This window comes from Eptatretus burgeri, chromosome 10 (genome assembly GCF_056783735.1).
Source record: "Eptatretus burgeri isolate ZD-2024b chromosome 10, Ebu_testis_v1, whole genome shotgun sequence".
Classification (NCBI taxonomy): Eukaryota; Metazoa; Chordata; class Myxini; order Myxiniformes; family Myxinidae; genus Eptatretus; species Eptatretus burgeri.
In genome coordinates, this window is record NC_140970.1 from 102,532,708 (window position 1) to 102,547,589 (window position 14,882).

General features: G+C 47.5%; 1 long non-coding RNA gene across 3 annotated transcripts in view; it reads right to left on the reverse strand.

The window, feature by feature from the left end:
• LOC147019325 (uncharacterized) overlaps nt 1-8,719 on the reverse strand; it is a 33,219-nt gene extending 24,500 nt beyond the window's left edge. Inside the window, exons 1-2 of one of the 3 annotated variants that reach the window (XR_015062736.1) lie at nt 8,573-8,719; nt 569-691 (exon numbers count right to left, since the gene is read on the reverse strand). This is a non-coding gene — a long non-coding RNA (uncharacterized LOC147019325). Of the gene's footprint in view, nt 1-568; nt 692-8,399 lie in introns of all 3 variants that reach the window. The other 2 variants (XR_015062735.1, XR_015062734.1) reach the window with 2 other exon arrangements.
• Between the last annotated feature and the right edge of the window lie 6,163 nt (nt 8,720-14,882).

A 14,882-nucleotide genomic window follows, 5' to 3' on the forward strand; every position in this document is an offset into this window, starting at 1 on the left:
CACCCCTTGGTCAGTTCACTCTCTCGCACCATGTATCCTTTCCAGCCTCCCTCTTTTTCTTTTCTTCATGTTGGCAACTATGATAAACACAGGAACTGCGTGGATGGACAGGAATGTGCCCCACTTGGTGGCGATGTTCAAGATCTTTAAGCAGCAATTACAATGACATTTCCAAGTTAAAGGCATTATGGAGGACAACCAGCTGCCACTGACACTGTTTCAAGTTGGAGAGAATGCCTCAACAGTACAATACGTGGACAACAAGCAGGGTACTCGGTAGAGCGCATACCTCCGCCACGTAATGCCTGATCCACGAGAACACATCAGGCCCAATACATTTTTGAAATACCATGCCGTCCAGGACAATATCATTTTTAGAATCATTTCAAAAATTAAATCATTCTCATATCCAGATCCGGATTCAGGTCTTCATCAAAATTGAAACAATTCGTGCTTGTCGCACACCAAACCTGTCCACCAAGTTTTGTCCCAATCCGTCCACAACTTTTTGAGATATCGTGCTGTATATCAGTTTAGGCCTGTCTCTCAAAGGTGAAAAACCACTTACAAAAATTCAAGTCGTTGGATCCAGATCCCAATCTTCACCAAAATGTGATCAATTCATCCTTTTCGTACACCGAACGTGTCCACAAAATTTCACCAAGATCCGTCCGCAACTTTTTGAGATATCCTGCACACAGACAAACAGACAGAAAGGGGGTGAAAACATAACCTCCTTCACCTTTAGTGGCGGAGGCAATCACAGTCCAAAAGCAGCGGCAGCCTGAATATGTTTTCAATTGCTTCCTGGGAAAACTGGAGCCACCAGACAACTTCATAATCTACAGAATGAAGCTTCGTCACTGCAGCCTGAACGCCAGTGAGTCATTGGATGCTTTTGTCAGCCGGTGGAAACCTCTCCCAGAAATGTGGTTTTAGCTCGAAACAAGAGGAAGAAAAGCCCTTGAAAGAGAAACTCAATGTAAGTTTTTTTTTCCAGAAGATTTCCAGAAGGAGCTTCTTGCGAAACACAAATCCTTTACTCTCAACGATGCATTGAAATTGGGACGCATACATGAAGCCTCAGCCACACACCTCAATCAGTTGCACACCATGAGTGGCGATACTGAAAAGTGGCAGATAATGTAAACATCTCGTCTGTTGGCCTCAGACACAGCAAGTGCAAAAACTGTAGAACCTCACACCCTCAAACACAGAACCCATGTCCTGCTCACAATGAAATGTGCAGATCGTGTGGTAAACGAGGCCATTGGGCCAAGTTCTGTCTTACTTCCAGGTTTCGATGACCCTCCCTCCCACCAAGTGCTCACAGCCACCAAACACCCGTACATTTTTCATCCACCAAATATGGATCCACGTGGAATGCTCACCAGAATCAATGGACATCGCATGTTCGTGTTGATTCCCATAACAGTACATCAATATATCCTTGCATTTCGGTGTAGCACCAATACATACCAAAGGGCGGAGGAGCTCCTTGTGAGCTATTAGCGATCCATACCTCGTGCCCAACAGTGTCTACGGACGTCCTCCTGCAGTTGAGTAATTTGTTATTTGGAGGTTGGTGTCAGGATTTGCACTCCGGCCACCGTAAAACCCATCATTCCACAAAACATTCCAAAAGCATAAAGAAAATCTGAAAACCCACTCCATGGGAGTACCTGCTGTGTAGCTTCCCTTTACAGGGCACCTCACTGGAGGACGGGATTGGGGCAAAGCCTTCGGGACCCCAACCTTTGGTGATGGGAGGGAAACCATGGGGTCACATTCCCGGGTCAGATTGCGGTAGAGTGTGCTGGGGTGGTGCTGAGTTGTCGTCCATCAGAAGGTGATCTCCTTGGGTTAACCTGAGGCGGTCCCTTCGGGTGGGTGCCTGGAATGTCTTATCCCTAAGAGAGGATGATCACCTCCCTCTGTTATCATCTGAGCTCAAGCATGTGGACATCAATATTGCAGCACTCTCTGAGATTCGGACACTGGATTGCGGCGAGATCATGGCAAGTGGTTTCACTTACTATTGGTCTGGTCGCTCTGATGGTTACCATACTCAAGGAGTTGCTGTAGCTGTGTTCAATAAGCTGACTCCAATGATAATTGAGGTAACACCGGTCAACGAGCGTATTATGAGACTGAGGATTCGTCACTCCTTGGGTGTCATTTCCCGGATGTCTGTATGTGTTCCGACTGAGGCGAGTGATCTCACCGTGAAGGCCACATTCTTTGCCATGCTCGAGTCTGTGGTTGATCAGTGTCCCAGGTGAGAGACTCTTCTTGTCTTGGGGGATTTCAATGCATCAATTGGAACTCGTAGGGATGCTTATGAGATGTTTGTTGGTCCCCATGGGTCTGGAACTGTAAACCAGAATTGCACAAAGTTCCTTGACTTTGCAAGAAGTCATGGACTTAGGCTGGCTGCGTCGTGGTTTCAGCGCCCACAGGCTCATCGCTGGACTTGGTATTCCAACGCTGGCGGTGTGGCAAAGGAGATTGACCATGTGCTCGTTGATATTCGCTGGAGGATGATCCAGAACTACAGGGTCTTCCGGAGTGCTCAGTTCCCCAATACTGACCATCGGCTTGTTGTCGCAACTTCGAAGTTGCAGCTTAAATCCAGGAGAATGGTAACATCCCAGCCGAGGCTGGATGGTGGCAAGCTCAAGGATGATAGGTGAGTTGAGGAGTTCGCGAACAAGCTGAGTGGAGATTTGAGGGGTCTGGGTACTTTGGGGGATCCTGAAGAGTTGTGGAGTGCCTTCAAGACCACCGTCCTTGATGTTGCCGGAAGAAGTCTTGGAAGTCTCCATCGGGCGAAGAAGAATTTTCTCTCTCAAGGGACACTGGATACCATTAATTAGAATTGCAGGGCCAGGCTTAATGGCTGAGCTGAGTCATTCAGGGAGTTGAGGCGTAAAAGTGCAAGTGCTCTGAGGGTGGACTCGGAAGCCTGTATGTAAGGAATCTGTGAAGGGGTAGAGCATCGCCTGTGGTCAAGTGATTCTCACCCTGATTACAGGTGAATTTTCACATTGTGTTCCTCCAATTACATCCCTGGGCTTCGAGCGGAAGGTGCTGGGCTCTTGACAGAGGAGTCTGAAGTGAAGGCCCACTGGGCCGGTTACTTTGAGTGGCTGTACCAGGCTGATCCATCAGCCGTTGAGTTGGATGTCAGGGGTGTTATTACCCAGATTTCTGACACTCCAATCAACTGTGATCCACCTTCGTTTTGTGGAAACACAGGCTGCGGTGAACCATTTGATGTGGGGTAAAGCTCCTGGGATCTGTGCATTCCAACAAGTGGGACAGGAGGATTACGGGACTGAAGAGGACGGATAGAAGGAGGAGCAATGAACTGAAGGAGGAGATTGGTGTACAGATGAGCTTGACAGGGAGATTGGTGAAATGCCAGCTGAGATGGGCTGGATACTTGGTTTGGCTGGTGGAAGAGAGAATGGCAAAAAGAGCGGATAGGTTGAGGGAGCAAGGAAGGAGGAAAAGAGGTTGACCACAGCTTAGAAGGGAGGATTGTGTGAGGAGGGATATCCATAATGGTGGAATGATTGGACACTGGAGAGAGTTGGCCGAGGACAGAGGTAGGTGGAGGAGTATCGTGGCCAAGGCAGGGCTTCTTTGGAACTAAACCCAGGTGACCTGGATTATATATACACAATTGACACCTCCCACACTCCTCCAGCCGAAGAAGCTGCATAAAGCAAACCAAGAGGGCCTTCACAAGGAAAGCGCTTTACTGTTTCAAACCCTTCGCAGAGTTCCTCCACAGCTACAAAGACATTCACACATCGTACACACATGAGAATCCCAATGCAACACGCCTCCTCACCTGCTGGACCGGTTTCATCGCTTATTGGCGAATTATCAGCGACAGCGCAGACAGCAATGCAAACCAATGAGGCTCTGAAGATGTCCCACATGCAAACGTCAAATGCAGTCAATGTATAAGTTGAGTGCTCTTGACGTTTGCACGTGGTATTTATTTATTGACATTTGCAATTTAGAAATTATATATTGACCAGTCCGGCAGCTGATGGGGTGTGTAGCATTGGGATTGCTATGTGTGTCCGATGTGTGAACGTCTTTATAGCTGTGGAGGAACTCTGGGAAGGGTTTGAAACAGCAGAGTGCTTACCTTGTGAAGGCCTTCTTGGTTTACTTTATGCAGCTTATTCAGCTGGAGGAGTGTAAGAGGTATCAATTGTACATATAATCCAGGTCACCTGGGTTTAGTTCATTAAATGAGACGTGATTGGCTATTCCCTCCATTCACAGGTGAGAGATGTGGGTGGGACATTCTTTATTAAATGTTCATATGCCGGCCGGGGGGGTCGGGTGAGAAGACCACTCGGTGGGGGAAGCTATGTCGGTTCCCACCAGACTCCCCAGAATTGTAGGCCGTCGCACACGGATAATTCCGTGACGCGGTGGGTCGTTTAACCAACCGTGGACGCCAATAACTCAACTGCGTGACCTAGGGTCCTCCCGTCCATGGGTTAATCAGGTTACCTAATTAATCACGTGGTTTAATTACCGGGGAACACGCCCTCGGTACGCCTTGTCCGAACCGGATCACTCTACCGGACCGGATCACTTTACCGGATCGGATGCAGCCGAGCGACACTGCCAAGGATGTACCGGCTAAAAGGAACAGATCGTTGAGAATAAAGTCCCGGCTAAGCTCGGATTCGGACCATGCTGGATCAATGGAAGAAAAGACAAAAACGAGCAGGGAATGAGCAGGGAATTCCTAATAATGATTTATTTACATTCAACTTACAATAGGGGACACAGAGCAGACTTAACGCGAAAATAATAACAATAATAACAATAACGATCTTCTGCGGTCTTACTTAGGCAGACAGGCGCCAGAACACACACATATGCACACACACAGACACAGAAAACCCGATGAAGAGGGAGTTTAGAACCAGGAATTGGGCACCGTAAAGGAGGAGCTTGAGTCGAGAAGGGGCGGAGTCCAGAGTGCAAGGCCGAAGTCGGAGGTGGGACCAGGTAGGCGGGTGGGATTGATGTCGTGTGGGCAGAGACGAGGAGGCGAAGTCCGAGCAGCAGGAGGCGGGTCATGGCAGTGTCGACGAGGCGAGGCGAGAGAGAGGCGGAGAAACTCAAAAAGCAAGAGGCAGATGGAGGGACTTCTCCGACCTTTGTAGGATTTGCAGCTCGGGGGGGAGGGCCACCCGAATCGTAACGTTATCACCTGAATCGGGCGCTCCGATTGGCCCCGACCCCTCATGTGGCCCGCCAGCTTGGGCCGGAAACCGCCTCACTTCGTTTCCGGCAAGGCCATCCCAGACAGCGAACACACCTCGCTCCGACCCCACGACACGAATCGCCCACACCAAAATTGGCACACTAATCATCCTGCAAAACCCCCCTGGGCGACTGGTCGAGGGTCCCGCATGCCCGCTCAGGTGTTCGATCATCGATCAATGAGCTCGCTCCGCGCGCGCCAACGTGGCCCGCACTGTACATTCCCCGGCTCGATCGCAGCTTTGCTGGCCATAGAGACGAGAAGACGTTCATCATCCGTGGAGAATCCGCTGCTGCCAGTGAGGACCGAAGGTACATTGCCATGGATAAATCCATGCCCGTTTCACGAGCGGCGTACGTGTCTGCTTTCGAGCACATTCCATACAGTGCGCGTGGTTCCGCCATTACGCACATGGCCCTCGCTCACGTTCACACGACTCCGTGAGCGTGTGCGTGGGGCGAACACCAATATGTGTCGGATATTGAGGTTGAAAAGGAACAAGCCGCTTCTACCCGCACAGTCGTATGCCACCCAACATGGCCTGGAGTCGGCTTATTGGCCTCCGTACGCATTTCGTGCAGCGTGGGCGTCGTTCTGGCTGTGTTTCCCGTGCCGTGAAAAACACCATTCGTGCAGCTTCTTTCGAGGTATTTATTCGTATGCCTTGTTAATGCAACCGGCAATCTTCCCCAGACCATCGGAAGCTCGAGTCGACAACCCCGCACTGTCAAGCGCACTCCATGACTCGCCATACACGCCGGGTTTTTGGGCTCGCCCAGGAACGAGTACCTGTGCAGCAGTTTCCTCACCGTGGTACCGCACGTGCTGATTTAGCTCAGGAATAATCAGACGAAAAGAAGAGAGGGGACAAAATGAAGGAAAAAATGATTGAAGCAACCCTAGCTATATCATTGCAACGCACTCCCTTGTTGTCCCACTAAACAAAAGGAAGGGAACTATCTACACGTATAATAATGGAATAACTGTCTGGGGACACTTTGTTGTAAGCATGCGGTTCCGAGAACCGCAACAATATATTTCTGATTGTCATTAACATGACAGCAGTTAAGAGTAAACTTTAATAGTTCATCATAACGATGAAAAAAGCATATCTCACCTCGTTTCATGATCATAAGATAAACATATTGTCTCGTGTGACACTGTTGGTTTGATCTGTTGTACTTACTTACCTATGACGTCACAACATGAATGGCCTTTCCATCCTGGATGGATCCGCATGCACGAAAGTCTCCAACCACACACAAATCGATCATACGCTTACAATCTTCTGTACTTTCTGATGTCAGAGAGGCTACAAAAGGGACTCAGCCTGACGACCAGGAAGTTTACGATATCCACGGAGTTTGTTCCTGGGAAATGTTCATAGTCGGTACGACACATCCATTTTGATATTCTGGACAGATCTTCCTTGTTGATACCTCATGGAGTTGTGTGTAAACTCGCAGCTCGAGGGGGCGATGGGGAAGAAGGAGTTCGGGGTGAGTGGTCAGGAGGTGTACAGTGTAAAGCTTTTCCCTTCCATGTTTGGTTGAACAAAAAACTGTAAGAGAAGATTGAATTCCTCATTCTTGGAGTATTTTATGATACAACAAGTGACCCGTCCAGGATTGTCCCCAATAGCCCAGGAGACTGCTGAGGCAGCACCAATGCTCCACACAGAGTGTAGTCCCAGTGGATGGATCTTCCTCACGAATCGCACGAGTCTTCTCAAGATATCGTGTCCGTGATACTTTTGCCAAACAATTAGCGGATCATTGGTGACGAGATAAAACGTGCTGGAGTGTTCAGCTACTGATGTTATCGTTTGCAATGAAGTGAATACAACCAACATGGTGGCGCGCAAAGCAATATGGGATACTCTGAAAACCCTCCTCACACCAGCGGTGTGTTCCGTTAGCAAACAGCTTGTTATTTGCTTGCTCGATTCAAAAAGCTCAAGCAAGCACTCCAACGGAACGGTGTGCTAGTCACCGCTTAACAACATGGCGGTCTCCAGGGAAACACAACTCTCACGGTGTTCGAGCAAATCCTCTCTGGGCCGTGATTTCGGTTTTATTCGATCATTCTGTGACAACTTCCTGAAGGAAATATATTAACTCTATGCACTAAGCGAGTGATGTCACAGCGGAAGGTAAGGCTCCGCCATATTGAGTGGCAAAAAATCATGGCTACCACACACGTGTCACGCAAACTTCTGGGCTATTTCCATGGATTAGATGACATTTCTAAGAAGAGGTACTGCGAAAAAACTGAAGCTGTGTGGTCTTAGTGAAGATCCTAATATTATTTCAAAGGATAAATGGACAACAGAAAGGAAATTTTGGCCTCAAATCGTTTTCCTTGACATCTATGTTCACCTTGTTGAAACGCCGAGTCCTTACACTCAAGCCAGCCTGAAAGCCTTCAAGAGTGTGGACGCTTACTCATGTTATGTCGCCGGGTTTGTTAGTGACATAATCTCGACGAAAGCTGACAAGAACTGTATTATCGTGAGGGCAAAGGTCAGCCTGTTTTCTTTCATTTCACTATTATTGTATTATCATTGTTGCTTGTTTTGTTCAGCAACCAGCATCACTTTTTTTTTTTAACCTGACTGCTGCCACAAGTTAATCTCAAGTGAAGCTCTTGTCTAAACGCTAAATTTGTAGAAAATCTTCGTCGTCAGTTTGTTTACAGATACATGATGTTTTTTTCCATGACAAACATCCGGTGTGATGCCACGCTGCTGTGGATATTTGCAAGTGCTAGTTATTTATGTATTTTACATATCGATGCGACTTTCTGGAGTGAAAATGTTAAACTGATTTTTTTTTTTTCAAATTTCTAAAATGCTATTTTTAAAAAAAACTATTTAATTTAATCTGCGATGTAATAGCAAGAAGACAAGTTTCGAGGAAACAACTCAGAACTGTGCGCGTTAGACAGCTGTGAGAAAGGCGATCTGGCCTATCTCATTCTGTCAATAAAACAAGGGATATCATGCATTTTAATGATACAAATCAGAAAATATTTTGTAACCACCGGCTATTCAATACCAACTACTGAAATAACGTATCAGAAATTAGTTACATACCGGAGACAAAATGAAGGCCGCACAACCAGTCAGGTTCGCCAGGTCGCCATTTTTCTCTTCCCAGAACCGATATCCAAAGATTTCGTCGGTCTACTTCGGCGGGAAAGAGGTAAAACTGCATCCAGAGCCTTCAGTATATCGCCGAGTCCATCCCGGGGCACAACAACTCTTACCCATTTGCAGAAAAAAAATCGCTTGCTTGGAAATAACGGTGTCGTTGAAGTGGAGACTATCGGTTGTCATGGACACGGTAATACTTTCTTGCCGCTCAATATGGCGGAGCTGCCACAGTCACGTGACGGGTGACGTCATCTGAATAAGGGAAATTGTGTGAACTGCTCGACCACAGAGCATGAGGAACAGGGAAAAAGGGATGAATAAATTGGGAGTCAGAAGGAGGAGCCCCCTGCCAAGCTTTTCTATGCACCCCACCATTGCGCATTTTGAAGACTTCGGATGAAAAGTAGAAATAACAATGAAAGTATAAAATGGACGTTTAAATAATACAATGACTCCATGAGTAAACAGAACGAGGATATGACTGAACATTTCACCGGTTGTTGTGTCGTTTTGGATCCGCCAACAGCGGTCATCTTTGCGAACACAGCAAAGCACCTCTCTGAATCGCTTGCTCCGCTTGCTGAGCGGCTAGGCTAGCGGCTTGCAATCGCGTCGACACGGAAGGACGAAAAAAATTAGCAGGAACTGGACGTGTCCGCTCATCACCATTGGCTCTGGGATTTGCACTTGTAATGTCTCCCACCATCCCCCAACCCCCCAATACCTACCACCAACTCTCCCCTACCAGCTCCCTCCCACTCCCATCCACCACCTCCCCCTACCATCCACCACCTCCCTCCCACCACCTCCCCCTTACCATCCACCACCTCCCTCCCACCACCTCCCCCTTTCCATCCACCACCCCCCTCCCACCACCTCCCCGACCATCCACCACCCCCTACCATCCACCACCTCCCTCCCACCACCTCCCCCTTACCATCCACCACCTCCCTCCCACCACCTCCCCCTACCATCCACCACCTCCCCCTTACCATCCACCACCTTCCCCCTACCATCCACCATTTTCCCCCGACCATTGTTAATGGAGTTTAAGGAGTGAGACTGACTTCTGGTGACGTTACACTTCCCGAGTAACATTCAGAACATCATGGAAAACAAGGATTCCCACAAACACAACCAATAACATTGGTGGACAGTGAATGATACCAACAACCACACAAGTCCATGGTTCAGGGTTCTCCAAACCCAACCAACTCTACTTAGTGACGGAACAGAACCCTCGTCGATCTGTGGTGTGTAGATCGTAATAACGATTATTTACGGATATTTTCGTTCATATATAAAAATGTTATTTAACTTAAACATCCATGAGTCTGGTTAACAAGCCTGGTGTTGGCGCAGTGGTGAGGGCAGCGGCTTGGGATCCAAGAGGTCCTGAGTTCAAGCCCCGTTGGGCCACTGAATTAATACACCAGGGGGTTGACTCAGCCTGTCATCCTTCCGAGGTCGGCGAAATGAGTACCAGTATCCTGGGCCGGTGTATACCCCGGTTAGAATAGGTGTACCATATCCCTGTGTCGTAAGGGGCGACCAGGGTTGCGTCAGGAAGGGCATCCGGTGTAAAACATGTGCCAAATCACTATGCGGATCATACGGATGATCCGCTGTGGCGACCCCTAACGGGAGCAGCCGAAAGAAGAAGAAGATCCATGAGTCTGGTTAACTGAATGGGAGGCATTTTAGAAAGCTTTCTATTGCCATGGCAACAATACAAGGGGTGTGGCTTCACTTATAGTGTTGTTTGAAGCATCTGTGACGTCACAAAGGTGGTTCAGAACGACCACACGCAGTGCATTTTCCACCTTCATTTGCAGATCGCAGTCATGTTGGAAACAGCCATGTTCGTTTGGGAGATCCTGAACCTCCTCTTGGCGTTTTCACCCAACGTGGAGGGCAAGTCTGACGTCCCCCGTGTACATCAGAAGAATCACCGACCACAGCAGGTAAGTGGGAAAGCTGAAGGAGAAGTGGTTGTGGTTAATATGGAGACTTGAGTGAAATATCAAATTGATGAGGAGGACATACAGCAAGTGTGCGTTAAAAAGAGGAGAACAGGGTATTAGATATTTACACATCATGAACATCCGATACGGATTATATCAGAAAGTTCAATAAAGAGAGAGAACGAGTCTCGTCTACCAGTCATTGTCTTGTTTGGGTTCCATCCTTGAATCAAGAGATCCCGACCACAAACCTTGCCTTGGATCGTTGGCGTAAGGTGAGGGTGTTCCACCAGAGAGCATGGCCTCCCTGTGAAGGGATGTAAATCCGGCTGTTCATTGTGAAAACACTCGATTGTTATGGTTAAATAACCTGCAACAAGGATAAGGTTTCTTCTGGACCTCAGAGTTCATATTTCCTGCTCATCCTCATGGAAATGTGACCTTTATTGTGATGAACCTTGGAGGTCAAAATGTTGTCTGCACCTTGTCTGAATCCATTGTAGATATTCGGACAGGTTTGGTTACTTCACGAATGCTGCCCATGTCCGTGTGCTCACAGATGGTCCGGGACAATAGTCAGCGACGGGTTCAACAAGTTCACAGACGAGTTGACCTGCTGAACTATTTTCAAATGGGAGTCCTTGTGATCCTCAGCACGTTACTCCTCATCCAAGTTTGGATTGCGTGGAAACGTGCCCGATCATTCCGGAAAAAGAAAAGGAAAAAGTGCATCTCTCTGTGGTAAGGAGACCTTTACTCCCCCACCCCCCCTCTCTCTCCATTATGCTATTTAACATTAAGGGGTTTCTTGTACCCCGTGTTGGTACATTTTGTCTTTTCTCTTAATATTTATTCCTTTTTCATTAAACGTGTTTTCAAATGAAATAATTTTTATATTGAAGGTGTTCTGTAAAGTAAAGATTCCCAGTTGATCTCTTGAAGACTCACTGATTAATTGCCACAACTCAGACCCACCCCCAAGTGGGGGGGGGGGGACATGGTGTCAATGAATCACCTGAGTGACGTCACGTGCCACAGGTGGGGAAAAAGACGAATGAAAGAGTGAGTGAAAGTGAGTGGCGCTTCTTGGTTTTGGTAGTTTCACCAGAAGGGGGAAACTGGTGGACCTTGAGGACCCTGTGGAAATATGGGGGGGGGGGGGGGGTTGGAGTGAGACAGATCATAGACAGAGCAGGGGCTGGTGAGGCCGGAGAGCAGACGGCAGAAGACAACCCAAGAAAGATCATGACAGATGATGACACCCAAAACCTTGAGAGACAAAGCTTCTTCAAGAGGATCATGGATAAAGTAGATGGGGGGGGGGAGGGGGTTCCAGGTGGTCCTTTCGGAGAGATATCGTGAGAGTGTGAGATTTATCAGGATTGGAGAACATGTTCCAAGTGTTAGACCAGCTCGTGATTTTTTTCCAGATCTGCAGAGAGTGAAGAGGCTGCAGCCTGCTAATCAGAGGGATGACCTGGTCTGAATCCAAATTGATGATCGGAAATCAAGCCATTCGAAAAGAGGAAGGATATAATGTCTGAAGCGATGATGGATTCCGTAACCTTGATGATGATTGGGAGAAGGCAGATTGGTCTGTAGTTGCAGGGATCAGGTTTTCTTATCCAGAACGGTAATGTTTACTGATTTCCTTGAAGATAGCAGATGAGCTTGAGAAAATGAGAGGGTGAATAGAACCGAGAGAGGGGGAGCAAGAGCAGCAGAGCAGGTTTTTAGGACACGTGGGCTGATCCCGTCTGGTCCGGTGGCAGAATCTGAGTCGAGGTTTGATGGCAAAACGGTTCAGAAAATAATAATCAATTTAATTGGAACAAAATTATGTGTTTGTTTAATCGCAAAAAAGTCTGTTTTAAAATCCCTTCTTTCCTTCTTTGAGGAAGGAGAAGTGGGATTGCTGTGTTTTGATTAAACTCATCAACCAAGCGTAACTTACACTTTGTAAGTTTTAGTATGATGTACTGATAGATACAGGTATACATCTCACCTGGTGTGTTTATGCAGTTTACGATGTGCACGGAGAGAGAAAAGGAGACGCAATGCTTGCAACAATCAAGAGGAAGGAAACGATTGTGATGCTGCAAAGGAAATTAATGAAGGAAAGAAAAGTGAAGAAGAAAACGAAACTGATGAAATAAACAATTATAACATTGAATGTGTTATTAAAAACACAACAGAGGAGAGTGAAACAATGATCATACATGAAGGTACTGAAGGTTGTGATCACTCAAACCAAGTCAGTGAAGGTCCTGAACACTCCAACCAAGTCAGTGAAGGTCCTGAACACTCCAGCCAAGTCAGTGAAGGTCCTGAACACTCCAGCCAAGTCAGTGAAGGTCCTGAACACTCTAACCAAGTCAGTGAAGGTCCTGAACACTCCAACCAAGTCAGTGAAGGTCCTGAACACTCCAACCAAGTCAGTGAAGGTCCTGAACACTCCAGCCAAGTCAGTGAAGGTCCTGAACACTCCAGCCAAGTCAGTGAAGGTCCTGAACACTCTAACCAAGTCAGTGAAGGTCCTGAACACTCCAACCAAGTCAGTGAAGGTCCTGAACACTCCAACCAAGTCAGTGAAGGTCCTGAACACTCCAACCAAGTCAGTGAAGGTCCTGAACACTCCAACCAAGTCAGTGAAGGTCCTGAACACTCGAACCAAGTCAGTGAAGGTCCTGAACACTCAAACCAAGTCAGTGAAGGTCCTGAACACTCAAACCAAGTCGGTGAAAGTCCTGAACACTCCAACCAAGTCAATGAAGGTCCTGAACACTCCAACCAAGTCAGTGAAGGTCCTGAACACTCCAACCAAGTCAGTGAAGGTCCTGAACACTTAAACCAAGTCAGTGAAAGTCCTGAACACTCTAACCAAGTCAGTGAAGGTCCTGAACACTCAAACCAAGTCGGTGAAAGTCTTCAACACTCAAACCAAATCAGTGAAGGTCCTGAATACTCAAACCAAGTCACTGAAGGTCCTGAATACTCAAACCAAGTCGGTGAAAGTCCTCAACACTCAAACCAAATCAGTGAAGGTCCTGACCACTCAAACCAAGTCAGTGAAGGTTGTGAACACTCAAACCAAGTCACTGAAGGTCCTGAATACTCAAACCAAGTCACTGAAGGTCCTGAATACTCAAACCAAGTCACTGAGGGTAAACAAAATGAGGAATGTACAAAAGACGCGAATACTGAAGGTGAGAATGAAAACACCACCCAGATTTGTGAAACGCTAAAAGAAATGAAACACCAGGAAGACAATGTCACCCCTTATAGCAAGGAAGAAAAAGAACCAACTCAGGAAATTAATGAAATTAAAGGGAGCGAGAGTCAAGCATGTGTAGATCTCTGTGGCGACAACCAAGTGGGGGAGATAGAACGACGGGAGGAGAACAGAGATGTCAGTGAGGGGATAGAACGACGGGTGGAGAATATTGTCTCTAAGCAAAATAAAGTGAAATTTGTTGAGGAAACAACTGTTGTGATGTTTCACAGGGAAGACGAGCCAAAGGAGGTAAAACATGCAGTGAAAGAGGTCGGGGAATTGAATGAGGAGCCCCGAGAGAGGAAACTTGTTAAAGTGAAAGTTGCTCACCGTAAACGTTTTGAGAATAGTCGGAGACCTGTTGAAAGAAGTGAAGTTGATCGAGGGTCAGGTACAACCAGGAATGCAGCAGCTTATCCTTCTGTGCCAAGTTGTCCAAAACTCCTCGTTCGCCAGAAAACTGCACAAAAGCAGGATTCTATTGGGTTTGAACAAAAGGGATGTACATCTTCGAATTATGCTGGAAAGGAAATGGAGGAACTTTCAGTGCAAGGAGTACGCCGTGAGAAGAGAGGATTAAGACCTGAACGGAGAACAAGATCAGTATGGAGCCAGATAAACGATCACCTTCAGCCGATGGTGAACGAGTTTCACAGGGACCGTGAACAAAACAAGGATTATGTTGGTTTCAAACACAGGAGACATGCAGCGACTTATAATGGGGGAAATAAAACGGAGCACATGTCAGTGAATGAAGTGCCTCGTGAGGAGAGAGTGTGAAGGACCTGAACGAGGGGCAAGAGGAGAGTGGAGGACCTGAACGAGGGTCAAGAGGAGAGTGGAGGACCTGAATGCGGAACAAGAGGAGTGGTGGTCGTATGGCAGCTTGGCTGCCGGGGTTGCTATCATTCCTTGAAGCACGACTGTGTCGCTGATGCAGTGCCCCTCTACCAGTACACACACTGGAACTGGTAATCATTTCGCCGACCTCGGAAGGACGACAGGCTGAGTCAACCTCCTGGTGTATTAATTCAGCGGCCAACGGGGCTTGAACTCAGGACCCTAGGATCCCAAGCCGCCACCCCAACCACTGCGCCAACACCAGGCTACAAGAGGAGTGTGGAGCCGTATCAACAATCACCTTCAGCAGAATGTGATTGAGTGGAAGAGGAGCTGAAGATAATG